At 38.8% G+C, this 19,556-nt stretch overlaps 1 protein-coding gene across 6 annotated transcripts in view; it reads left to right on the top strand.

Annotated features, from left to right (window-relative positions):
• Positions 1-19,556, top strand: part of TBL1XR1 (TBL1X/Y related 1) — a 119,152-nt gene that overhangs the window by 37,719 nt on the left and 61,877 nt on the right. For all 6 annotated transcript variants that reach the window (XM_074834246.1, XM_074834247.1, XM_074834244.1 and 3 more), the window contains exon 2: positions 13,608-13,672. The gene's annotated coding sequence lies outside the window, so the exon portion shown is untranslated. The remainder of the gene's footprint in view (positions 1-13,607; positions 13,673-19,556) is intronic.

A 19,556-nucleotide genomic window follows, 5' to 3' on the forward strand; every position in this document is an offset into this window, starting at 1 on the left:
AGGCACCGTTACTTATTTTTGTTTTGTTCTGGTTGGTTAAAATAATAAGCAGTTGGGTTTAAAATTTAGTGTGTGGTATCTGTAGGGTTTGTATTTTAATCTTTGTTAATTCTAAACATAATTAATATTGATATCGTAGAAGTGTCTATGCTCTATCTTTACCAGAGTTTTTAAGTTCACCATGCCTCTGTTCTGGCTTTTTGGGTCTTTCTCGCCATGAATAACTCGTCTGCTTATCTCAGGCAGTGCCCGTACCTTCCCTTTGCAAGAGGTATATTGGGAACACTCCCATGCATCTCCAGGCTGTGAGTAGCCACAGTGAAGTCCATCTGAATCCTGGTAATGCTATGTAGCTGATGGGGCAGTAGCAAGGGCAGTGCTGCAGCTATCTGTTGGGAGGCTTAGGAAATGCCTCTCCTTTAAAATTGGTTTATATCATTGTTAATTCATAGTTAGCAGTGAGAAATGGTTAATTTAAAAAAGAAAAAAAAAAAAACCCACAGGAGGGTTTGGGTGGAGTGCCTCAGATAGGAGTGCTGAAATGACCTCACTAGGTCAAGGATTCTGGTAACTAAGGATGAGCAGACTATTTGGATCCTCAGTAGTGTCTTTCTGGTTTGTTAATCAAAAGAAATGCAAATGCTGCCTTTAATATTTTGTAAATACTCTTTCAAAAAATGTGTCACATGAGAGATTTTTACAGGGAGAGTTACATGTGAAATCAAGTTGCCCTATTTGCAATTTCGTTACGTACTAACAAAAACAAAGAGCTGAATCCCTAGGTTGCAATTGCAAGCCAAGAAGTAGATGTCTCTCTATTTACATTTCCCATCATGTATGTGCATATACTGAGTTTAGTTATGCCATGTTGCTAGAATTCACGTCTGTTTCCTTATCTTACCGTTTATGGCTACAATAGTGTGTGCTGGGACAGTGAAATTTTATGCAGTGATGGGAGGCTTCATAGATCACTTTCATACATGTATTACTAAACTTTACGCTCTTGTTGCTTCTCTGATGTGAAATACGTGCACATTGTTGTGGCTGCATGCCTTCATCCATGCTCATCTTGGCCCTGCCGGAGGCCATGGGTGGTCTGTAGCTGGTCTGTGGAGCCAGTGTCTTCAAAATTTGTTAAGCATGTTTGGCATGTGTCATTTTGAGGACTGGCAATTGTCCAAGTCACTTAAGAATTTTGTAGTAAAGTCTTTACATACTGAAATAATAAAAATTAACTCTTCATATGGAGGCTAAAATAAATGAATGTAGTTTCATATTTATTTTTACTGCTTTACAGGAGGATATTATTAGAAACAAAAAGATAAAATGAGTAACGTTTTCTGTATCATTGCATTAAATTATTTAGTTAATGTCAAAAGGAAATTATTTTAACTTGACAAAAGAACAAATAGGGCTAATTGCTGTTAAGCTTAGCTTGTTTAGTCTACAAATGTTGCTAGCAAAGTAGGGGGAGGGAGGAAAGTCAGTGTGTCTCTGGTGTGCACGCACAGCCTGCTACATGTGCAGTCCAAGAGGGTCAAATGAGACTTCTCTGAAAAGGTGTCAAAATCAGTCTAGTAGCAGTATTCCTGTGAGAATATGGCAAGTGGATTTATTTCTGGATAAAGTTGGTGTAAAAAAAATTGCTATGTGTTAAATGGGTCAGAAGTGCTAGTATTTGAGACATTTTTGTAATTCCAAGATTTTGCTTGTTCCTTAGGCAGTGATAAGAATGGTAAGACACAAGAAAAGATCTGATAAAATGATTGCAGCTGTACAGTGTCATGCAACAAAATACATATATATATTGAACCTTGGTTTTATCTGATCTGGTAAACAGTCTCTTGTGAAGTGCAGCGCCTTGTAAACCTAGGTTGTTATTACTTGTGGGCTGATGGAAGATACACATCATTATTGGACTGTCAAGTTCTGTGCATTTATTACATAGTGCTGTATAGGTTCTGTGTATCTGTGCTAAATACATCATATTGTTCCATTTTAAAATCCTGCTGCTGACTCTGAAAAGCATGGCAAAAAAGCATGCTTGAAAAGCAGGCTTTAAAAAAAAGGGGGGGAAGAAAACCCTTGACTAGGTGTGACTAAAAAATAATAATCGACGGTGTTCTGTTTGGAGATGAACCAGACCCTAATATTTGACATGTCTGACACTGAGGGGAAATACTTTTGCTAGGTGGAGTATTTTTGACAAATGTGTTTGTTTGATATTCCTCAGTTGAGCATTTGTCAGTTGTTTCCTTGGTTAACGAGTGTGTGTTAGTATGATGGCAAAAGAAAGTAGCAAAATGTACAGGCCTCCAATTTGTTCTTCATCAACAAAAAGAACTAAATAGCTGTATATTCAAACTGAAAATATAGGCATAGCACTTTCATTTGTTTTAATTTTTTTAACTGTATAGACGTTCATAATTTTTCTTGTCTTTTAAAAATGAAAACCAGGCTAGTTTGTGGATGCTTTAGTGAATTTGTAACAGAGAAGCAAAAAACATGCAAGGAGCAAGTGATTTCAGTGATGGTAGCTATCTGGCATCTTTGAAGGTGTGGGTAGATTTTCTGTCTTTCACAAGTTGGAAGATTAATGAAGTTTTTTTTTCCCAAAGACCAAGACTAGAGAACTTGAGTCTTTATTACGTTTTCTGATCAGTCTAATAGATGACACTGATAAATGTGAGTTGACTTTTTTAAAAAAAAGCCCCAAACCCACCCTTTTCATGCAGTGCTGTCAGCAGTTGTGGAGAATTCTGCAGGCAACTATAGAGGCAGAATTCTGTAAATGAAATTCCCAAATGGTGAAATCCTATCTTCAGCCTATTCTAGTTTGAATAGTGAGATTTGCAGCATGCACAGCTCAGCCAATTTCAAATTCCTGGTGTGAAACAATCAAGATAAGAATCAAAAAGCAAAGAAAGGGAAAAGCCCTGTTAGATCAAACGCTATACACTAGATGTCTCCTTAGGCAGAATTACTCCTTCCAGAGTCCTTACTACTCTTGCTTAAATTAACAGGAGCCCCACAGCATAGGCTGTTTCTCATAACTGTTCTTCAGCTGCATGATTTTGTGTTGGGGAAGTTTTCCCTGGTTATTTAAAATGTGTTTCCAGCTACACCATCTTCAGTAGATTTATCTAGAGCCTAGATCTTTTCTTGCCCTTGACTTTTGCTCCTGTTAAATTGATGTCTCTCTTCTCCTGGTTGGAGATGTTACTCACCTGTACCTGAGACCTGATCCATTAACAGCTTTCCAAGTTATCAGGTAGACTTTCACTGAGATTAGAAAGACATTTAATGCAGAGGGTAGTAACTAGTTCCATTTCTGTGTTGATTTTGAAAATGAAAAACAACGTGCTTGACAAAGCTCATTTTTTTCTGGGATATTTTTGAAGACAGTGAATTTAGTGTCAGTTCTTCAGAAATGCTTAAGAAAGCTTAAATTCAAGTCATTCTTGATAGCGTTGACACATCCTTTACAGTTACTATTAGGACATACCCATTACAGAGAAAACAAGATGATATTAACCCTGTTTACAGGGAGCTCTACTGAAGAACAGAGAGAAAATAAGAGTGGAAAGGTGAGACACTGAGAAGAGTATTAGTCAGATTACTGTGGAGATAAAACTTGGAAGTTAATAGCTTCCTGAATTTAAAAACTAGTATATAAGAAACAGCTCTTTTGTAGGTGTGAGCTTATGCTAATAAGCACATATTGGCTGATACGCTTTCAAAAATAGTCTTGAAATTTAATGGCATTATTTTAACATTTACCATGTTAGATGCTCACTTCCCCATTTCACATTCCTAGATGAACACTTATGGTTGAACACCTTCAATAGCAATGTGTTAAAAATATTTCAGTTTGTTTTGGTTTTTTTGGCTGGTATATGAGTGGTCCATAGAAGTGGATCTGTATTACTGACCACCCTATCAAGATGGTAACAACAGAAGGAGCAGGAGGGTTGGAAACACCATGGGAGACTTCAGTTAATCCCATGCAAAGTGTGTGATTTTTCACATCAAAACGCACTATAGAAACTAGGCAGTCGTTTCATGCAGCAACTGGTTTAAGGAAAAGTTACAACATAGGAGTGGGGTATACTGAGGTCTGTGGAGTCATGAGAGCCATGGAGAGGGTGATTGGGGTCAGGGGTTCCTTTCCTCTTACAGGAATGTCAAGTTAAGATGGTAAGAGGCAGATACATAAAATTGTAAAGACAGGCAGACACAAACTATTTTTCTTCTGAGCAGGGAGCAGACCTGTAAAACTGCTCACCAGAAGAGGTAGATGCTAAATGTTTATGGGACTGAAAATGTTAATGGAAGGTAATTCCTCTGAGGTTACTAAATACACAGAAACCAAACAAACTGTGCTCTGAAAAGTCATCTGAGTTGAAAATAGCTGGAGGCTAGGAGATTATTTAGGGGACTAGATTATGTTGGTGCTGTTTTCACTCTTCCTTTGGGCATCTGCCTGTGGGTCGCTGCTGGAGAGAGGGTAATGGGCCGAGGAGCCCTTTGGCCTGCTCCAGTATGGACACTTTTCAGGTCTCATTCAGGTCTCCTGCAATTTTGTTTGGATAAAATCTTTTATCTTGTTAAAGGAAAATACAAGGTACTGGGGAATGAACATCAGCAAGTTTTTTCACTTTTTTAACTGTTTGCAAAGCGGCCTAATAGGATATCTAAGCACACTTCCACTTGTTTGTAGGATAAACGCCTACTATGTGTTGCTCTATACATGTAATACATTAGTTCAAAGGGGCTACAAATTGAGCTGTACAGCTGCAACGACCGTAGGAAATTGAACAGAAAATATTTCCAATGAAACAAAAATACTGACTTCACTCATGTTGGCAGCATATTGTTTGCTTAGGTTTTTTGCACCCATTTGCAATAAAGGAAAACGTTTTCCTATGGTAGAAAAGCCTAACATAATTGAAATGTTAATTAACATAATGAACAGCATTTTTAGGAAAAGCTTTTTTTATTTCAGAATAGACCACCTAGGGTGGGAGGTACATAGTTTAATAGTTTAAGTGTATACATGTAGATAAGCCCCACTTTACTACTTATGACAGTCTTAAATAAGGGCACTGTTGTTATCAATTAATCATAGCCTAGTGACAGTCTTTATGTGAACCTCTTTACTGTGGCTTCATTCCCTGGTGCTCATCAGATCCTTTGAATATACTGTCATTGATGAATCAAATGTATTTGTTTTCCTTGATCATGCTTAGGTCCTGTTGTTTAAAAAAAAAAAAAAGTTGAAGAACAAGTGGCATGATTAGTCTAATGCTGCTGTTGATTAATTACTTTAATCCATTTATTTAATAAATGCTTTTCTCCGTGACCGTACTGCTAAAGTAAATATTTTGCTGTGTTTACCTGCACTGTAGGCTGCTTATTCTTTGGAACAGGTTTCGGTGTCTCTTACTCCATGTGTAAATCTAATATTGATGCACCTATTTCCTTGTTCAATCAATGTGACAGACAAACATAGTTTCTAAGCTCTGGTATCTGAATGGTCTGAAAAGACAACAGAATATTTTTTATATATCTATATATTTTATACAGTTAGTGTCTGTGTTATTTCTGGTATGACTCACATTACCTAATACATCATTCTATGTTTGCTGTGAGATTTTTGTGCTGGGATCCCCATTGTCCAAGGCACCAGGCATCCCTTGGAAACAGAAGTGTATTTTGACGACGGAGCTATAGGGCAGTGCTATTCCCACATTTCTTCCCTTTCAGAGCTGTGTTCCCTCTTCCTCTCTTGAGCCAGTTCTGTCCTCTTCTGACCCTGCATCAAGATGCTTCAGGAGCTGAGTGGTAGAAAACTAGTAAATTCCATTTTTTAGGGGAAAGGAAGTGGTGAGGGCACCCAACTGGGAATGGGTAGATGGGGGAGGTACCGAGGTCTCTGAAGGCAGTAACAGATTTTGGCTAGGATATGACTTGAGAATAAAGCTAAATCAAAGCCTTCAGGTGATCTACACCCTCTTACAGACAAGAGGCAGCTTATTTGGGAATGAGTGTGCTGTCCCTCTGCCCTGAAAGTTTTTAGCCCCCGCTGCAGGGAGGGCTTACCTGCTCGTGAAGCAGGAAATCTTGCCATGGTAGTGAGAGGCACAGTTTTTTTTCCTATACCCCAGCCTGCAATTTGTCACAGTTCAGTAGCTGCTCTGTTAGAGTAAGTTGTCCTTTTAGCAGGGATGGCTGGACAACCAGTGCATGACCAACAGCATCCCTCTCTGGGCAGGTTTTAACTCCTTGTGAGTCAGAGCCCTCATACAATGCCGCAAAATTATCTGTTAGAGAAATGATGGGAGCATGGAAAGGACAGATGCGGAAGGGTTTGTAGGAAAGATGATATTGTCTTCTGGTGGTAGGGTGTGGAGATAAATAAAAGAGAAAAATTCCTTGTGTGTTACTTGGTCCTGAACAACTTGAACTGCTGCTTAATCACAGGGTTTGCCCATTAGAAAGAGCTTAATCTGTTGGTTATTTGTGAAAATATGACCAAGACACAGAAATCTGATAGAAAGGTGGTGCTACTGCACAAGTACATTATGCACCAAATGTCACTCAGTTTTGAAAAATTCCTGGGAAGCAAGACGGGACTGTAAGCAGCTTTTCATGAGCAGTATTTTTTGAAAAGATATTTAATTATTCCTTGACACGTTTAATGGATGATTTCAGGGCAGTCAGTGTCACCTTTTTTGGCAGCATGAGAAGCTTACATTTTTCTCAGGCCTTGTACAGAATAGTAATAATAATTTTAGGAAGAATCTGGAACGCATTATAAACACCCTATTTTAGGGGAGCTGCATCCCAGGAACATCTGGAGTATATGAGCCCAAGCTCCACCACAAACTTTACTTTTCACCTCTGGTGTGACTTTTAAGTTTTCAGAAAAATGTTTTCATACCTATGGATATTTAAGTGCTTTTGAGTATATAAAGTAACTCATAATTTTGAGGTCTATATTTAAAGAATTCTTGGATCGCAATTCTTCAAGACTGTGCTATTACTTTTACATGCCCAATATCACAAGTAAGGAGGATTTTTAGAATGTTTTGGTATACATCTCTTTTTTAAACCTGATACTTTGCTGAGAGGGCAAATATCCTGCAAGGTGTTCCTGCAGAAGGCAGATGGAAGGCAACCAGGCTTCCTAACGTACTCTCAGATAGGAGGAGGGACACGACTTCAACAACACTGGGTGTACGTGATGTTCAGGGTCAGCGTCCACGGTGGGACTTCTTGAGCCTGTTGATGTCAAACTGTCTGCAAACACTGTGTTTTGCGGCAGAACCCAAGTCCTGCTGCATTGTCTAAATGTCCTCTGCAGCTCATTAGCTTGGCTTGACAAAAATGTACATTGAGCTTTTACTCTGAAAGAATGCCCTGTTTGGCTTCTGGTTGCCCGAAGAAGGGTAATAGTGGTACTGATACTGAGGGAAACAAGAGACAGGGCTTGAATGGTGGTGACATTCATTAGGATTGAAAATAACAATATTGTCATGCCCTCTTGTTATTTTTGGAGATTTCCTTATTTAAACATTTTGAGCCCAGTTTCAAATGTGGTGTCTACTCAAAACATGTATCCTACCTCCCAAAGCGTGTCACATTTGAGACAGAATTTTAATTGATTCAGTAAATAAGCTCTTTAAGAAACACGCACGGTTGTGCTTTTGCCCCACTGTAATGATTTCTGATGCTTGCCATAACCTAGATTGGTTCTTCTGCAAGGCCACCATTAATCCCAAAGTAGAAGAATATCTTGTTCTGAGTATCTAAAAAAAACAGACAAGGCAGGCACTGTTAGCAGAAGCTGGGAAAGGGAAGAAGGTATTTTTCCCAGGGAAGACATTTGAGCTTTGTTCCATACCCCAAATTGGAGACCAGTTGAAAAGTTCTGATAACCTTGCAACTATCAGTTCCCTACAAACATGTGGCCGTGTTGACAAAAGCAGGTGCCTGCCTCTGTTCAGCTGTGAAGGCTCATCTGAGTTAACGGGCTCTGTATGGTGAAGGGAAGGTTGTCACTGAGCAGTGTGACTGAGTCGATTTGGCAAGCTGGAGCAGGCTGAATTAGTATCCCAGGAAATATGGCTCTTCCTACCTTGAGGACAGGCAATGCAAAAAAAATTTCTAATTTTTAATAAGCGGTATTTTTTTTTTTGTATCTTTGTTCAGTTTTTAGGAGTGTATTTGAAATATGTAACAAACTTACTGATAATAACAGAGTGGGCCCTAAACGCCACACATCAGATTTTTTTTTTTAACACAAGGAAAAGTTTTTTTTTTTTTTCTTCTTTCCAATTTGAGGTGAGTCTGCTGAGAGCACCCAGTTTGACAGGCAGTTGTTCTCAGTCTTTTCTCTAATTAATCTTGCAGTAATGGATTTAGATTTAAAACTCGGTTCTAGAATAATACCACAAAAAATTATCTATCAATATGCTACTATTATTATCAATATGTCACTAGTCATCATGTCCACTATTTTCAGAAAACAGACAAGCAACACAAATCAGAAACTGTCTTGAGTTTACATGGGTGGGCCCCCATCCTAGATGTAGCAGTCTGTGGAGGTGGGATTTTGTGACTGCTCTAGAGGCTGTAGTCCCTTCACGTAACACTCAGCGCTTTGAGTAATAACTGTTTATACGCTTTCCCAGTCTAGACTGGATTTAACTTCATTCTCTAGGATCTTTTAACTTTCAGTTTATGTGAATTGGGTTACCTACTAATGAATTTCATTTAAATGCCTTGCAAGTGAAATTGTGCTGCAGCATGGCTCACCCTCCCTCCTTCCCCAGTGGTACCAACTGATTGGTCTTGACAAGATTACTCTGGTGTGTTATGTGTTTTTAATAGAGCTGGCTAAGATGGCTTCCTCTCCAGCAATTTAGCTTCCTTTCCTTTCAGTGGGCTATAAACTATTTTCTGTGATTGCCTCAATTTTTGACTTTTATAGAAATTGGTGTTTAAACTTGTATATAGTTGCTACAATATTCTTTTGCTCTGGTCTGACTTTTCCTGTTTCTTATTGCACAGTGAATCCTGTTTCTGTGCACTCTGGTTCCTATACCCAGATTATCTTTTCTCCAGAATAGTGTTGTCTACTTACCCAGTTCTAATTCTTTATCCTCTCAGATATCCTGTTTTGTTTTAATAGTTGGTTCACATACGTCCATAGATCTACAGGTGCTTGATATATGAAAGAGTATTTCTGAAGTGTGGAAAGCTGTGCAACTTTTCTGTGGTATGAATAAGTAAGTTAAGCATTTCTTTGATACATCCAGAAAGTAAGCTTGCATCAGGTTTTTCCATTTTTCTGATGCAATAAAGGCCTAACGATAGAACAAAGATGAGGAGATAAAGATTTTTCAATTGACAGAGAAAAGCCATTTCAGATAGCATTTAGGAATATAGGTGGATATGTCTCTGGGCAGGTCTCTGATACTTTGAGTGGTCCCTGTTGAGGCTTCTTGTAAAACACCCTCGGTGATCCCCCCTCCATCTGAGCGTGCTCCAGTGCTGCTGCTGTGCTCCTCGAGTAGAGTGTTGGTGCAGTTTGTGTGTATTATTTTGTCACTAGGATCCCTATTGCTACCAGCTAGTTGCAGGTAATGACAGTTTTTAATGTTGTCTTGTGTGTAGTCCTGATATTTTGTCCCCACTCACACTTATTTGTATTGAATTTTTTGAGATGGTGTTCAGCTTCTCTGTTAGATCTGAGAAGCAGATGTTATTGTAAAAGTGCTGAATTGTTTTTTAAAAAAATGCCATACATTGCTGTGGAACTGTGATTAAAAGAAAAAACTTTGATTTTCTCTGTTTATGTTCCAAGCACGGCAGTGGTAGAATCACCGCTAGTCTTGTATATGCCTATTAGCCAAATGAAAGGAAGGATTCAATGGAGTGATTAGTTTTCAATTTAGGCTTTTAAAACTATTGTCTGATGCTTTTTGCAGCCTAGTTACTGAGGGGAATATCCAGGATTTAGTTATTTTTAATTCTGTTTTGATTGGGACACTCTTTTTCCAGATACTGAATCCAGATAAAAGCGGGATACTCAAGGAGAATTTAGAAGAAAAGATACTGTGTCCTTAGAAGGCTTTTGTAATGCACAAAGCACAACATATAATGACTAAATTTGTCGTTAAAGCTCAAATACCACCAAAATCTCGGAAAGTAGTATAAACAAGTGTGATCCTAAGAGGATTAGCAGAAAAACATGAGTGCACAAGTTCACATGAGGAACAGAAGCGATTCAAAGCTCACGCAGAAAACATTGTTTCAGCCATAGCATGAACACAGTGTAATTCCTTGTGTAATGGATGGGTAGGAGAAAATAGCATAAATGATGGCGTTTCTAGAAGAAAATGGTTAAACATTTTTGTAAATAGCTTCTAGAGAAATCCTTGTTTTGAACTCATGATGTTTGGAAGCAGGTAAGGAGTAACGTTAATGTACATCTGTGCTATGTGTTTATAAACAGATTTGTCACTGTGCAGTGCCACAGTTGTTTTTATCTGTGGTTTTGTCTTTGTACCACACGATTGTTACTCGGTTGATAACAGCAGCCCAATCTGTGCTAGCAACATGGATTGGTATTTGCCTTTTTGGTAGCTGGTTTGGCATGTTAGTTTTGGCCCTGCAGATGGGAACTGCCTGCCTCGTGCAACCTGTTTGTCTGGACCTTTTTGCTGCCTCTGTGTGCAAGCAGGTCTCCAGAATTTGTGCCTTCAGGTGTTGCTGCAGCTCTGTGCACTGCAGCGGGATGCTCTTCCCGAGGAGATGATGTTGGGTGTTGTACTGAGTGTTTGGGCGGGGTGTCACAGGGATGATGACACCATCAGGTGTGTCATTCTTGTGCAGAAAAACCTGGCGTGGGCAAAGCTGGTGAGTGCTGGTTGGGAGCAGGTCGGTACACACGCAGCAAAGTCTTACTTCTTTCAAAGTTGAGGGGAGCAGTGTTCAGTTGATGCTGAAGGCATTAGTCAGTGGTCAGTCCTCAGCCTCTCTGAGATCAAGGGTCCAAACTCACAAGCTACTGTGCATTCCCTAGGTGTGCTTTATCGACTTCAAGGGCATCTGGTGGATTATTTTTAAGTGTCACATAGTCTAGCTGTTACTACACTTGGTCACCTGTTTAAATTGTTGTAACAGCTTGGTATATAAAGGTGAGAGATAGTCTAAAATCAACAAATTATAGCTGTCACCTGCATTGTTTCAACATACATGCCAAAATGATAAAGTCCAATAGGATAAATTTGGAAAGAAAAAAGCTGCTGCTGAGGTGTTTGTACTTGGTACTTGATTCTGAAGAAGGACATCAGAGTTTTCTAAATGTTTACATGTCATTTCAAGCGCCCTTATTTAAAACTGGAGCCTACAACCAATTAACATGAGTGAGGAATGGAGCAGAGTCAGTGAACCCTTTCTTTTCTCATTCTCTGCTCTCTTGAGTCTTTGCTTCCAGCTTCTTTCCGTGTCACTGCCCTGTTTAGATATAAAGTGAAGGACAAGAAACCTCTTCCACGGATCAGACAGAAAGGTTTCCCTCTCTGGCTTCGATGATAAGTACTGCACTCAGAAGATTGCACAAGGGCAAAGAGGTGTTGGAAGGAGACAGTTTGGGCAGTGTATACTGAAGAAAGCCTTTTTTCATTGAAGGAAATGGTTTATGTTTGTGCAGTCATCCTTTTATTTATGTTTGCCATGTTCCTTCCCAAATGAAATAACCCAAACTAAGCGTCACACTCCAAATGGGGCAGCAAAACCCTCCTCTGTCTTTGTACTCAGCTTTTGTAATGATTTAGACTGTTCCTGAAAGAGTATTGGTTGGTTGGTGTTTTGTTCTATTTTTTAAGGAAAACTCTTGTTATAAGCAAGTAATGTTTTTTTTTAATGGGGTCTGCCAAGCAAGCTTTCTCTTCTCTGCTGGTCTGCAGCTCTGGCTGTGGAAAAAAACAAACTTTCTGAGTAGCTCCACATAGGAAACCATGCCACTTGAGGAGAGGAGTTTTCCTCAGCCTATTTACATAATTTCTGCGACACCAGTACAACTGAGCAAGGAAACAAGAGCATGTTTGCAAATTCTTTCAATTCCCAGCATTCCTGCATTTTTCATCATCCTCTACAGCACCTCTCGCATAACTGTGGAGGTTATGTTTCTGCCTGCCTTGGTGATGTGTGTCCTAAGAATAAAATAAGCCTGACTGCTGCAGCTCTTTTTTTTTTTTGGCTAGGTCCAAAAATGGCTTTATAATAGATTATTTCCTACTGGTTGAGTTTGAAAATTGCATGGGAGAACCTTGTGTTGGTCATGAGCCCCAAAAACTGTAGTTATTCTTTACTCATAGTAAAGGGGTTTTTTTTGAACACAGTTTACAGATGCTTTGTAAATAGTTTAATCTAAAAATAGTCTGATAATACTTTATTAGTCACCCGTGTCCATCTGTTGTGTGTGTTGTGTGCCCCCCCTCCCAGCTCTTTGAGTAGGCGATTAGATTATTTCCTAAAGAAAAGTAGTCTGGCAAGTATTTGTATGGAGAGCAACCACTCAGAAATATTAGTGTCAATAAAAATTGTTTGTCATTGCTGAATAAAAATGGATGTTACATCGGATGGAGTTAACACATATTTGGACATCAAAATGTGTTTGCTTATACTTAACTATGTTGTTGTTTGCATAAAATTATTAGTTATATGTAAAGAAAATTACTAAAATGTAGGAGAGCATGGATTTTTTTGCCTTATGTTTTTGTTCTGTTTTTGAAGATGGGAAAGACTTCTCTAGAATATTGCACTAGGAAGTTTTCTGTTATGTACATGTTGTCAAATGTTGCCAGCAACTAGTATGAGCTGTTTTTTTACATTACTGAGTTCACTGCAGGAGTTGGTAACTATCTGGGTACGTAGGCACACCTGGAGTTATTTAGTGCAATATGTGTTAGGAAAATAGGTTTTGGTTTTTTTTTTTTTTTTCTTTCTGCTTCACAGTGGATGTAACCATTTTGGAAGTCAAACCGCTGGAATGTTGATTTTTGTTTGGATTTTTTCAGAGTGTTTAAAAGTCAGTAGCAGATGTTTATTTCCAGAAGAAATTTGGCATGGGCAGAAGATACTGTAAGCTGCCTACTTTGCCTAGTTAACTTCCTGAAGCTTTTTCTGGAGAGCTAAGGCAAAATCCAGACATCAGAATTTTTATACACAGGTTGTTTTGTTTGTGTGTGCTCCTGCTGAATGGGTGCGACTGTCTAGAGGTCTGATGGTGTAAGTATTCATTCAACAGGCTTATTTGTTCAAAGGTCTGTGTTTCAGGCTCCCCGCTGGAGCAGTTCGTGTGATGTGGGTAGCGACAGGATATATGCAAAACCCCAGCTCTGCGTGCTCTTCTGTCCCTGATCGCTGCTGCTCTAGGCTGTACACAAATTCAGTGATAATCACTCAGCTCCTTAAGCAGAGTAGGCTGCAAGGGCCGTGAAGGCCCATGCTTGATAACGTTTTATTGTGTTAACATCACCGTTTTCAAAATAATAAATATTAATGTTTCCTATTTTGTCTCATTTCCTTGTCAGCATCACCCTTCTGTGGCAAGAGGCACCTGAAAGGAAAACTTCCGCATATCAATGCACTGCCAATGGTAAGTACCTTTTTAACTGAATAAAGGTGGTGTGGTTCCTTCCTGCAGATACACCGTAAAGCGTCTTGTATTGCAAATAGTATTTTTAGAATAACTACTTTTCAGTACACAAGTGGATTATTGTAATTTTTTAGGAAACATCTAGACCATTATTCTGTTTGATAAAAATATTAACATTGTATCTGGATTTTACCCCTTGGAAAGTAGGGCAGCATGTTAATTTTGAAGCGAGAAGCGTGACTTGACAGTAACAGAGCTCATCCTGTTGGTAACTGGTTTTGCTTCCTCTCTTGGCCAAGAGCCTGTTTGGGGCAAGCTGTAGCCAAGCCGAGTGCTCTATTGCCCCCACTTGGGTGCTCTCTGCAGTTTCTCAGTACTAACAGCTTCAACTGTAACAAACCTGTGCAGGGCCAGGTGTATTTTGCTTCAGCACATTTGACAGCGTAAGCCTAGTGAAGCTAAAATCTTCCCTCCTATAGAAAGGGGCTTGGTTGATGCAATTTTTCTTACTCCATCCCTGGAATATTACTCAGTGTTCTAGACTATTGGAAGCTGATATTTGCAGGCTTTCTTTATGGTTTACGTATGCTTCCTGATAATTGTGGAGATGGAAAGCAGAGGTGAGGTCTGAAGAGAAAGACTGGAACTTACTGCTTCAGCTTTGAAATATGTTTTTTCAGCAGTTTTGGTATCTTGTGTTGTCACAGTTGAGGTGTGCAGGAATGGTAGTTGCAGCATTAGCCTTAAGAAATAAATGCATAAAGTGCCAGCCTGAGTTTTGTATTTCAAGCATCTCTAGATCATTGCGCTCGGTACGGAAGTTAAAGGGATAGTATTTCTAACCACTAGCTTTGAAAACTCAGTTTGGGATCTGAGAGCTGAGCTGGATTCCTTTGGTTTGCGTGTGGGCATGGATCTAAAGAATATATAAATAAATTATAGCTTCACTTATACCTTTGCTAGTCCAGTGTCTTTGCTCTGTGAGCAAAATGACACTCCAAGAGGGTTTGCTTGGATGTAACTGCTTTGAAACATAAGTAATTCTGTTGACTCGCAAAGACATCATGATGTGAAATGTAATGCAGTATATTTGTCACTAAGTAAAACAAATACAACTCTGAAATCAGAAGATCTGCACCAAGTGTGTGTGTGTCATTTAATAGCCTGATGTTTGGGCTCAGCGTTGATGTGTGTGAAGTTTATATTGATTTGGGATGAATTTCAGCTGGTGCAATGGATTTGTTGAGTGAGAAGGCGTAGTTTTTACCTGGTCACTTAGTCTGGTATTTTAACTTTCCAAAACTGAAAATAGCAGTGCTCTCAGTCTTTTCTATTATTGCTAAATTTTCGTCGTCGTTGTTGACATTTTTTCAACAAAAGCTACTCTGCTTTCTTTTTATTTTGTATTAGTTGAATATGTTTTTAACTGTGATTTAAAATACAGGTCTATATTACTGCTTCTCTTAAAAACATGACTCATTCCATATTAACCTAGTCCTTATACTTCATAAAATTTTAAAATACTGAGAGACTGTACTTGAAATGTTACTGCATTTTGTCCTAATTTTCCCCCTACAAATTATATTAGAAATTCAGAACTGCACAGTCTCAAGGGCATGCTAGTTGTCACAGTGATCATAAAATACTCAACTGTTACTTGCAGTGAAGTGAAATACTCTTTTCTTTAAAGGCTGCTTTTGTGCTATAAGTTGTTATATTTTATTATTCTAGAGATGTCTAAACAATTACTCACCTCTTAATTAACTCTGAAACAGTTTGAATGTAGATTTAAGAGACAAGCTAGACACATTCTTCATCATCCCAAAAGTAATCATAACTTAATCTGGTTTAAAGTAAAAAAGTCTTTCATAGGATTTTCTTAGTTGTTTTTGTCTCTGATGTGTGTAGACCAAGTATGGGCCAGAGGTTGACCTGGAGAAAGCAGTTTGTGTTCTTCTCCCAAACAGGACTTGGTTTAACTTGTCTACCCATGTTCAATACATATATTTGAATCAGAAATTTATTTCTGATTCCCTTGAGAAATGATACTAGCATTTTTGATCAGTTTTTAATCATGATTGTCAGTTCCCTTTCTTAGTACTGAAAAAAAAAAGTAAAACACAAGTTACACATCCTCTTTCTTGTTTTCTTTCTTTTCTATCTTAAAAGGTGATTAAAAGATGCTTATTTTTTGCATCGTATAGGATATGTTAACTGATAACTAAATAGGGTAAAATATTAGTTACTCCTTAAAAACATACTGTAATTGTTGGCAATTTTTTTTAGAAAAATAAAATATTTATATTGTGATATAGCCTCTTAAAAGAGAGTATGTCAGTGTTCAGTTGGTGTAAATTCTCCCTCCCATTCTTCTGTAATGTTCCTCAGAGTCTCAAAGGAAAGATGCAAAGGCTTAACAAAAAAGGCGTGGTAAGTGAAGGAAAATTAGTGTCTAATTCTACTTCTTCTGGAATTTCAAAGGTTCATTTAGAGGCTGATAACTGGACACTTAATCTATGGTCACAAGGATTAATGAATGTGTTGGAAATAAAAATTGAAAGTCCTGGACCTGTGACCTAAGCAAAAGATCACGTCAGGATTTCTGCAAAGGCTTAGTTAGTTAATTTTCTTGTTATGTGATGAAACAGGTAGCTTACCTGAGAGAGATTTTTTTTGTCATACCTGCGAGTTCTAGAAGCAAAACAGTTTCATTTCTGGCTTCTACAAGTAATTGAAACAGACTTGCCTTTTTGTGTGTGTATGCATAGATATGTGTGGCAATATATGAGTGTGCTTGTGTGTGCATTTATCTATATGCACATATATGTATATCTACCTATATATAAAGGAGTGTGCCAAAACCAGGAACTTATAGAAAGCTGGGAGGTACCAGTTTGTAACTCATATGGCAGCTTGCTGTGATGGTTTAATTTTGCAGGAAGTAACCAGAAAGTTCTGTGAAGGAATTGAGCAAGAAAAGCAACATGGTGGCCTTCTAAGAGGCATCCTGAAAAACACTATGCCCGGGTTCTCTGGCTCCATCTTTTACTATATGGTTAGTTTGACAAAGATCAACACACTGATCAGTTAAAAAGGTCTCCCGTAGGAGAGAATAAAGGATGTTATAATTTATTACAAGCTCACGCAGGCAAAGTCAGACGATAGGCAGCGAGCACAAAGTTACTTAGTCTCCAGGAAAGAGGGGTTGTCAACAGCTAAGTCATGTCCTCATAGTCTTGAGGGGAATACAAAGTAGGTGTTTTAAATCCATTCTTTTCAATGCTGTCTACTTTTAGGTGACTATATCGTACCGTGTTTTGAAAGTGTAACATGCCCATTATGTGTTACGTCAGCTGTTATTACATGAAAGAGACTTGTTGTAAGAGAACAACTCTGCAGGCATTAAGTCTCTTGCGCCAGGAAATTCCATGTGTACAGCACTGCAATGTGATTATCTACCCAGCAGATTTAGCCCAGAAATGGCAGGAGTGGTTGGAGGAGCTGGGGAGGATGACTAAGTCACTCCAAAGAAAAAGGCATTCAGTGAAGGGGTTGGAAGATGTCTGCAGAAACTTCCCCAAGACCGCAGTAAGACTTTTTCTTCCAACCCCTTTGTGTGGTGCCTTCTCTAGTGTTGTCCTGTGACCTTACCACTCCTTGGAAGACAGCTGAAGGAATAAATGAATATAACTATTAGCCTGTGGTTCCACAACTGCTAAACCCATCTAAATGCTGATCTATCTGCCGAGTTAATCTTCTATCAGTCCATTATGTTAAAATGGTTTCATGCAGAGGAAGGCAAGCAAGGGATAGGCAGGAGCCTGCACCCAGAACTGGAGGAGTGGGCTTTGGTGTGGAAGCCACCCTGCCTTTGCCTGCCAAGGACAGCAGGAGGTCCATGCCACTAGCTCCAGGGTTTGCACTGGAATTGCAAAATTGACTTTGTTTCAACAGGAGCTGAATGTCGTCTCACAACTATAAGTATATATGAAAGAATATCTGCGGGTGGGCAGACCTTTGAAAGACGGTAGGGATGAAGGTTGATTTTCGTTACACTGGGAACAGGGACCTTTCAAGACTTTATGAAACTTGGCAGAACATAAGAAGTTGGCTGCAAGAGATGTGAATAGTTGCTTCAAAATAAATAACCATGCAAGACTAACACCCTTATTCTTCAAATACATACACATGTGTGTACATGTAACTTCAAGTGTAGGAATAGTCCTTTTGAGATATGAATGGGGAGTATTCGTGTGCATTAAAGCTAACCAAGCTTGAAAGTGTTTTCAACGGTAGGGCCTGAAAGTGTTCATGAAATTTATTGCTGAGGCTGTTGGTTGTACAGTTCATGGAATACAGCTTTAAAATGGAAAAAAACCCTGTTTTTCTAGCAGTTTCTGAAGTAGTCTAAGTCACAACATGAAATTTTGGACTGTTCTGCTCCTTCTAAAATCAATGGATGCTATTACCAGTGAAGGAAGGGGAAGTGCAATGTATTTTGTCTGATAATTGTTTACAGATGAACATTTATATTTCAGAGTGTTCATCCATAAATTCTATTTATTGGATCAGCATAAATTAGCTGATCTAGTGGTATATATGTTGAAGAGGAAGTGCTAATAATATGGTAGAGAAGAAAAATTGTGTGGTGTTGTAGGGTGCATACTGTGATAAGCATTTAAAATTTCTTGTACTACTGCATTCTGATCCATTTTTGGAAAGGTTTTTTAATTTTCTGTTTTTTTTACAGAAAGCAAGTTAAACACACTAGTAAGATCCCTTTCTGATTAAGAGGGAAAACACCCCTTGCCTTCTTTTTCTACCTTTACTAAAAGTTCACTACTGAATGACTCAACTGAAAGGGAAACTATGGCCCTTAAAAACTTGAAGTGGTGGCTCTTTTTTGAAGTAGCATTTGTCAGAGAACTTTCTCTGCTGATTCTCTAAGCATTTTACAGTTCAGAGATAAGCTTTGACTAAGAATTCTCGGTAGAATCATAAATATGTAATTATCTAAGCAGCCGGGATATGTAGCCCCTGGCAAGTGCCCAGTGCAGTGCAATCACAAGAGCAAAGGGAACTGGGCCAGTATCTCAGACTAGGGGAATGTCCTCTAAAACAGGATGAGGGCCATTGTTGTTTCTTGCCTATTGCCATTCCTAGGTTTTAAATCTTAACTATACCTGAAAAGAGTCTGTTTCTGCTGCAATAGGTTCTCTTATGTTACAGCTTTTTTACTGTGTTTTTTCCTTGTTGTCTTCCTCCGCCTTCATTTCCCCTGCTTTGGGTTTTTTCCTGTCTTTACTACTTTATATTGGTTTTGGTTCAATAGTTAATAGCAGCAGTAGTAGTGTAGCTAGCATTAGATTATATCTTACTTGATCAGCATGCCATCTGCTTTAGAGGAGAGGGAGATTTTATGTTTCTGCTGTGGGTTCACTGCCATATGCCTGTGGTAAAGTTGCGTAACCTGAAATGACCCTTTTCCTGCTCTATTATATGCAAGAATTAGAAATACAGTGTAATGTTCTTGAGAGTGACTAAGTTTGTTGCATATTAAAAAAATTAAACTGGATATTAGGTGTACGTGAAGTAAGATGTTGTAGGGAAAACCCAAGGACAGTCTCTTTTGTGTCTGAGCACGTGAGTGTTGCCATCTGGAGAAGAGCAGGGCTTATTTCACAGAAGACCATGTTGATGTGTCCCTTGTATCATCAGGTCTTGATCCTGGTTTCCTTCTTGTCAACAGGAAGTTGATATTAGTTCAAGTCAACAAAAGTAAAAGCTGTCCTTAGTTTCGCTGGTGTTGATGCTGGGAGATAATGCATATTGCAGCAGAACAACAGGAGGTCTATAGGCTGGGGGGAATAATACTGAATATGCT

Source organism: Strix aluco, chromosome 9 (genome assembly GCF_031877795.1).
Source record: "Strix aluco isolate bStrAlu1 chromosome 9, bStrAlu1.hap1, whole genome shotgun sequence".
NCBI lineage: Eukaryota > Metazoa > Chordata > Aves > Strigiformes > Strigidae > Strix > Strix aluco.